The 7605-nt window shown below is 29.5% G+C and overlaps 1 pseudogene; it reads left to right on the forward strand.

Annotated features, from left to right (window-relative positions):
* The first annotated feature begins 4281 nt into the window (after nucleotides 1–4281).
* Nucleotides 4282–7394, forward strand: LOC114268279 (cytochrome P450 81Q32 pseudogene; annotated as a pseudogene).
* The last annotated feature ends 211 nt before the right edge of the window (nucleotides 7395–7605 follow it).

Below are 7605 nucleotides of genomic sequence, written 5' to 3' on the forward strand. Positions count from 1 at the left end.
TTTAGATGTTATATACTATACAGGTCAAATGTGGACAGTTTATAGTTTCTCATCATATAAAAAAAATCATCAATATGTCTAATTTCAGTTTTCTGAGTTTAGTTTTTAAAAATTTGAGGTTTTTGTTTTTAGTATTTTTTTAAAAATTTTAATGAGTATTTTTAAAATTTTAAGTAATAATGCACATTATTTAGATGTATCTAAATAGTAAAATATTTGTGAAAAAAATATTTTAAAAATTAATAAATATACAAAAATATACTGAATTTTAGTATTTTTTGATATTTAGTGACTTTTGTAAATATTTTTTTCACAAATATTATACTTTTTAAGTATATTTTATGTTAAGTGTGTCTAAAAATTTTAAAAAGCACTACAACAAAAAGCACAAATGGCGACTAAAAAAAAAATTTCGTCGCTGAAAGTAGCACTTTCGGCGACTAAAATGGAATTAGTAGCCAAAAGTGAAGACTTTTGGCGACTAAAACAATTTAGTAGCCAAATGTATAGTTATTGGCGACAAAAAATCAATTTAGTCGCCGATTATATGGGTTTTAGCGACTAAAAAACAGTTTGGTTGCCGATTATACGTGTTTTGGCGACTAAAAACAGTTTGGTCGCTGAAAGTGAAGCTTTTTGGCTACTAAAAAAAATTTAGTAGCTAAAAACAGGCAATTGGCGACTAAAATTCAGTTTAGTAGCCAAAAGGGGACGTTTTTGGCAACTAAAAACAGGTTTAGTCGCCCAAACTGGTTATTTTTAGGCGGAACTTATTTTTTTAGCGACTAAAAAATAATTAGTAGCCTAAAATTATAGAATTGGCGACTAAATAATAGATTTAGTCGCCAAAAGTGGCCTCAATTTTGTTTAGTAAATAATTTATTTTTTACAAAATTATATTAAATAAAAATAATTATTTATATATATATAGTTTTGTATTAATAACGGTCAATATACTATATAAATAATATATGTTGCATTTATATTCATGTGATGTTGTACTGGCATAGTGGGGAGAGTGTGTTGCTAAAGGTTTAGAATGTGGGAGGCTGGTGGTTCGAAACTTGGCAACAATAGAGGCAATTTTTATTTTTTTTTCCTGAAATATGCTTTTGGCGACTAAAATGTGTTGTCGCCAAAAGATTGACTATTGGCAACGAAAAGCTTAGTTCGCAAATGTATAAATAAAAAAAAAAAATTCACTATTGGCGACTAAAAGATTAGTCGCTAAATGTATAATTCTCAAAAATGCAATTGACTATTGGCGACAAAAGCTTTGGTCGCTGAAGACCTATTTTTGGCTGACTAAAATATTTTTAGTCGCCAATACCTCCGGCGACCATGTATTCACGACAAAACCGGCGACTAAAATATTTAGTCGGGGAAAGTGAAAAGTCGACTTTTGGCGACTAAAAAAGGACTTTTGGCAACTAAAAATTTAGTCGTCAATGGTGCTTTTTCTTGTAGTGAAGTTACTTAAAATATTAAAAAAAATCAGTGAAAGCAAAAAAAAATACAAAAAAGTAAAAAGTAAAATTTTTGAAAAGTATTTTTTGAAAACTAAAACCAAGCACAGTGAATAGTATACAAACATAAAAATTGTTCATAAAATTTGTACATAATGATGCAATAAATTTGTACTGCCATATGATTTTTTCTTTTTTCTTTTTTTTTTGTATAAAATTTATGTATATAAATATTTTTTCTGAAGCAACAAATTAAAAATGTATACTTTAAATCGGAACACATAATCGGATACATAAAACACATGAATAAACATAATTTTACAATAGTTATTAGTGTGGGGCCAATCTTGAAAAATCATTTCTATCAATATATTTTTAATATGAAATAATTATTCTTAAAGAAAAGTAATATAAAAAAATACCACAAGAATAATATAATAATACAATTTTTATAATTAAACTTATTTTCATATCATAGGCACTTTGTTTTAAAGTATAAAATTCACATTAAATTGGATATGAATTTTTTATTAATTAATTGTTATTTTTTTATATTCAACCTTTATTTGATTTATCACATCCTCTACCACTATGATTATTTTATAGGTTTCACTAATAAAAAAAATTGAAATACTAAATTATTCTGAAACTTATTTAAATTTATTCACAGTGATATAGACCATTCAATGTCAATTATTAATTGATTTTAATTTTAATTATTTAAAACCTAACTCTTTAGTGTATCTATCAATCACTAAGAAATTTTAAATAAAAATGCCATTAATTATGATAATGGTCTAGCTTATCTCCAGTTGGAGATCAAGACTGGATCGTCCAATCCAACCCGTGAGTTCATTTTTTAGCCCTGTTTTTATAATTTAAATTGTCAATGTGTAGAACTCGTCAAGTACTATATTTCTGTAAAAAATTAAAGTCATCGGATATTGATAGCTATTTGATCAGATCAGTTTTGTTTTTAAAAAATTAACGGTTGACAGAAATTTAATCCGATCAAATAGCTATCAATATCCGATAAACATGATTTTTTACAAGAATATAGTACTCGACAAGCTCTATACATTCAACGGTTCGGATTATAGAAAACATGCCCAAAAATGGGCCTACATACTGGACTGGACGGTCCAATCTTGATCTCCAATTGGAAACAAGCTAGACCCTTATGATAATTATCTCGAAATTTATTGTGAAAGTAGAGTATAGGGTATAGTAGAATATGAAGTATGAGGAATGTGGTTTATTTTGATAGTTTTTTTTTTTTTTTTAATTTGTAGATTGTTGAATTTAAAGCTTCATTTGGCTACGTGGGTTGGGTTGAGTTGGGATTAAATTAGTTATTAAAAAATAAAATAAGTTAAAAAGTCAATAAGATAAAATATTATATTTAAACCATAATTATTTACTTTTTCTTTCCAAAAAGTCAATTCAAACTAATTTTTTAAGCTATCTCTGGCATGTGAGATTAGGGCTATTTTAGTTATAAAAAAATAAAATAGACTAAAAACTCAATAAAATAAAATGTCACATCAAAAATATAATCATTTTATTTATTCTCTCACAAAAGTTAAAAAAAATAAAAAAATATATCCAAAACGAGACTTTTTTACCCAGTCAAAAAGTCAAAAAACTCAAAAAATCAACTCACTTTCCTCGTTTTGCAACTCAATATTTTATCCTAAAAGTCAAAAATTCACAAAAAAATAAAATAAATTAAAAAGCCAACAATCTATATCAAAAAGTCAAAAAATTTCTTTTCTCTTTACTTTTTGTACATCTTTTTGTAAAAAAATAAAAATCATTCCAAACATACTAATTTTTTTGTCTCACATTTTAATTGAAAAATTAAAAAATTATTAAAATAATTTATTCCCAAATCAAACTTTGTTTGGGATAAATTAAAAGAGTCAAAAAGTAAAAAAATTACTAAAAAAGATAAAATGTCTATACTATTCAAGGATAGCTTGTGGAGGAAGTCACTAGGGCAAAATTATTATTTTTTCCTTTAAATTCAACTACTCAAAAAGTTAAAAAGTTAAAAGTCAAAAAGTCAATAGGGTAAAATGGTTAATTTGATTTTATTATAATATTTTATTACACATCTTTTCATAGAAAGTCAAAAAATTATCTCAAATATACATATTTTTTCTCTACTTTTTTAATTAAAAAATCAATTATGAATCATGAAAAAAAATCATGAAATATATCATGAAAATTTGTCATTCATTGATTAGTATGTGATATTTTATTGTGTGTATAACACAAAAGTAAAAAATATTTTATGATTATTTTCATGATATTTTTTTCATCCCTAACATTACTTATAAATAAATTAAAAATGGAGTTGAACAAGATGATTACGGATGCATGAGGATGCCTACGTAACAGTAAGACGTGATCATATTACTAAATAAATAAATGAATAAAATTAAAAATGAAATTAAAAAAATAATTACAAATTTGTTGTGACCATTTCTATTAACATTGTATTTGGTTGAAATATTTAAAAATTAAAAGAAAAAAATAAATAAAATTTAAATAAAATATGGTTACAATTCACTTAATTTTAGGCATAATTTTTTCTTTCATTTTCTACATTTATTCTCAAATTTCCAACTAAACACTAAAATGATGCGTAGAAAATACTTTATCATATATATCATAGCCGATTAAACCTAAAAAAATTCAACACCCAAAAAAGAGATGCTGCAAATCAAAATCATAACCATTTACCACACACACTGGCGCTAGGGTTGGTTTGGCATAAATAATATAAAAAGTTAAAAACTCACTATTTTATTTAATTCACATCATCTTATTTAAATTACATTATCTTTCTAACACATCACATCAAATTCAATTCAAACTTAACCCGTAAAAACTAATAAATTAAAAAATATACTTTTTTAAAACATTTCAGACCAACCCTATATATATTCATTCAAATCCATCCTAAAAAACCAAGTATAATCCAATCTTCGTTACAAATTAATCAACCAGACATGGAAGTTACTTTGCCGTACATATCTCTCTCTGTTTTCTTGCTTCTTATTGCTTTCAAGTTCTTATCGAAAGCAAGGACACAGAAGAATCTCCCTCCAAGCCCACCGGCTCTTCCGGTGATCGGTCACCTCCACCTCCTCAAACAACCTCTCCACCGCACTCTCCACCAACTCTCCCAAAACCTCGGGTCCATCTTCTCCCTCCGGTTCGGTTCAAACCTCGTGGTGGTTGTATCCTCACCGTCCGCGGTGGAGGAATGCTTCACCAAGAACGACGTCGTCTTAGCCAACCGCCCTCGCTTCGCCTTCGGCAAGTACTTGGGCTACAACTACACCACCGTCGTTGCGGCCTCCTTCGGCGACCACTGGTGTAACCTCCGCCGCGTCATGGCGGTGGAAATCTTCTCCACCAGCCGCCTCAATGCCTTCTTATCCATCAGGCAAGACGAATCAAGCTTTTACTCCTGAGATTGTCCCAAAACTCGTCTCATGATTTCAAAAAAGTGGAATTGAAATCCAAGTTTTACGAGCTGACCTTCAACATCGTCATGAGAATGATCGCCGGAAAGCGGTATTGCGGTGACGACTTGTCGAACTACGAGGAGGCCAAGGAGTTCCGGGAGCTCGTGATCGAGGCGTTCGAGTATGGCGATGCGTCGAACCCCGGCGATTTCTTACCGGTTTTACGGTGGATTGATTATTAGGGCTTTGAGAAAAATTTGGGGAGAATTCATAAGAAAGTGGACGCTTTCCTGCAAGATTTGATCAATGAGCATAGGCGTGACAAGAGTAAGAACACCATGATCGATAATTTGCTTTCCTTGCAAGAATCACATCTAGATTATTATACAGATGAAATCATCAGTGGGCTTATCTTGGTCAGTGTACTCTCCTCCATTTATTTTACCAGTATTGATAGAGCTCTCCAGCAGAGCAGCTCTACTGAGCTGGCAGTGTAAAAACAAAGTAATAATAATAAGGGCAAATTACATATACACCCTTCGAGATTTGGCTAAATTACAGATGCCTCCTGAGGTTTGAGAAATTACGAATTTCTCCCTGAATGTTATATTTGCATAAGAAATTAGGGGGTAATTTGTTATGAAATATAAATCTCAGGGGACAAATTGTTATGAAAATACAAACCTCAGGGGGCGGGATGTAATTTCTGAAACCTCAGGGGTATCTGTAATTTAGCCAAACCTCGAGGGGTGTATATGTAATTTGTCCTAATAATAAAAAAGCTATAATAATTCAGTATATTAATTTTGATATTTTAATCGAACACTAATTATATAGCAAAAAAAAAAACTAAGATAAAAAAATCACATCACAATAGGTGAGATTTACTATTAACTCATTAGAGCTTGCTTTACAATTCAAGAATTAAAATTCCAAAACATTTTCAAAAAAAAAAAAAAAAAAACCAAAACATAGTAAGATAAAAGGCAAATTAAAACAGTTTTAAGCTATAAAACATTTTCCTTATTTTTCTACTTTTTTTTTTCCCTCCGAAATGACGACTCCATATCTTCCCTCTATTTAGTTATCAAAACAACAATATTATAAATTTAGACATTATTATTAAAAAATTATTTAAAATTATTATCTTATAATTTAGGTTTATTTTACATATAAATCTTATACTACACAAATTTAGTTTTTACTACACAAATCATTAACCACAAAAAATTAGAGTGGATAAGTCTAGATCTCAAACTTATTCATGTAAAAATTATTGGTGTAAAAATGTCGGTGGCGGTATTTTTTGTGCCAATTTTATTTTTATTTTTTTCATTTTAGCGCAATAAAAAAATTATTTAAAATTAGATATAGATTAAAGATAAAATAATTAGATTATTTATCTTTTTAATTTCAATATAATCTTTAAAGGCGAGTCATTAATAGGATTAAATTACTATAATATGAAAAATTAAAGAATAAAACTAATGTAGTAGGATCAAAATGTCACAAAAGACAAACTACATAAATTAAGGGTATAATTTGTCTACATTATTAATTTATTATATATTATTTTGACATTAATTATAGTGTCAAATAATTATGATTAATCAAATTAATAAAAATGGCCTCAGGTTAAAGATGAGATTTAGAACAGTTTCAACAAACATACTATACCAATTAAGACATAAAACTTGTAAGTGAATTCATTTGACATAAAACTAATCTAATATTGTGTTATTAGTAGTGTATGCTAATATCCATAATATTATCAAATTGAGATCTAACGCTTTAAAACCAAATACATATAAAGTTTTACCATCACTACATAATTAAGTTGTACTTGGAGCCTTGTTGTAAAAATTATGCAAAAATATGATTTCCCTAATTTAATTTATTAACATTTAATGATCAGGTCATGATACTAGGAGGCACCAACATGTCTGCAGTGACAATGGAATGGGCATTGTCACTTTTGGTGAATCACCCAGAGATGTTCAAGAAGGCAAGAGTTGAGGTAGACACTCATGTAGGCCAAGGGCGCATGATTGATGAACCCGATCTCTCAAAGCTACATTACCTTCAAGCTATCATTTCTGAGACTTTTTGATAGTTCCCGGCAACACCGCTATTGCTACCGCACATATCATTTGATGATTGTATCATAGAGGGATTCAACATGCCACGCGACACAATCTTGTTGGTTAATGCATGGGCCATTCATATGGATGCTAAGGCTTGGGATGACCCTACAAGATTTAAGCGAGAGAGGTTTGAAGGTGGGGAAGTAGGACACAAGTTAATGCCGTTTGGGTTGGGAATGAGAGCTTGTCCTGGGGCTGGTATGGCACAACGCGTGTTGGGTTTGGCTTTGAGATCATTGATTCAATGCTTTGAGTAGGAAAAGGTCAGTGGGGAGACATTTGATTTAACTGTTCCCCACAAGTAAATCAATCAATGGGAATAAAAAACTAATGCGGAAAAATTAAATCAAAAGTTACACAAGAATTTTTACGTGGTTCCCTCAATGTGAGGTACGTCTACGTGATCGAAATCCGATTCCACTATCAACCAAATAAGTTTCCAAACGATTACAAACGAGACACGAATGGTCTCATAAACCACCCTTAGGAGAATTCTAAATAATCACAAATAAATAA

This window comes from Camellia sinensis, chromosome 1, assembly GCF_055761805.1.
Source record: "Camellia sinensis isolate YWXY chromosome 1, ASM5576180v1, whole genome shotgun sequence".
In the NCBI taxonomy this organism is placed as follows: Eukaryota; Viridiplantae; Streptophyta; class Magnoliopsida; order Ericales; family Theaceae; genus Camellia; species Camellia sinensis.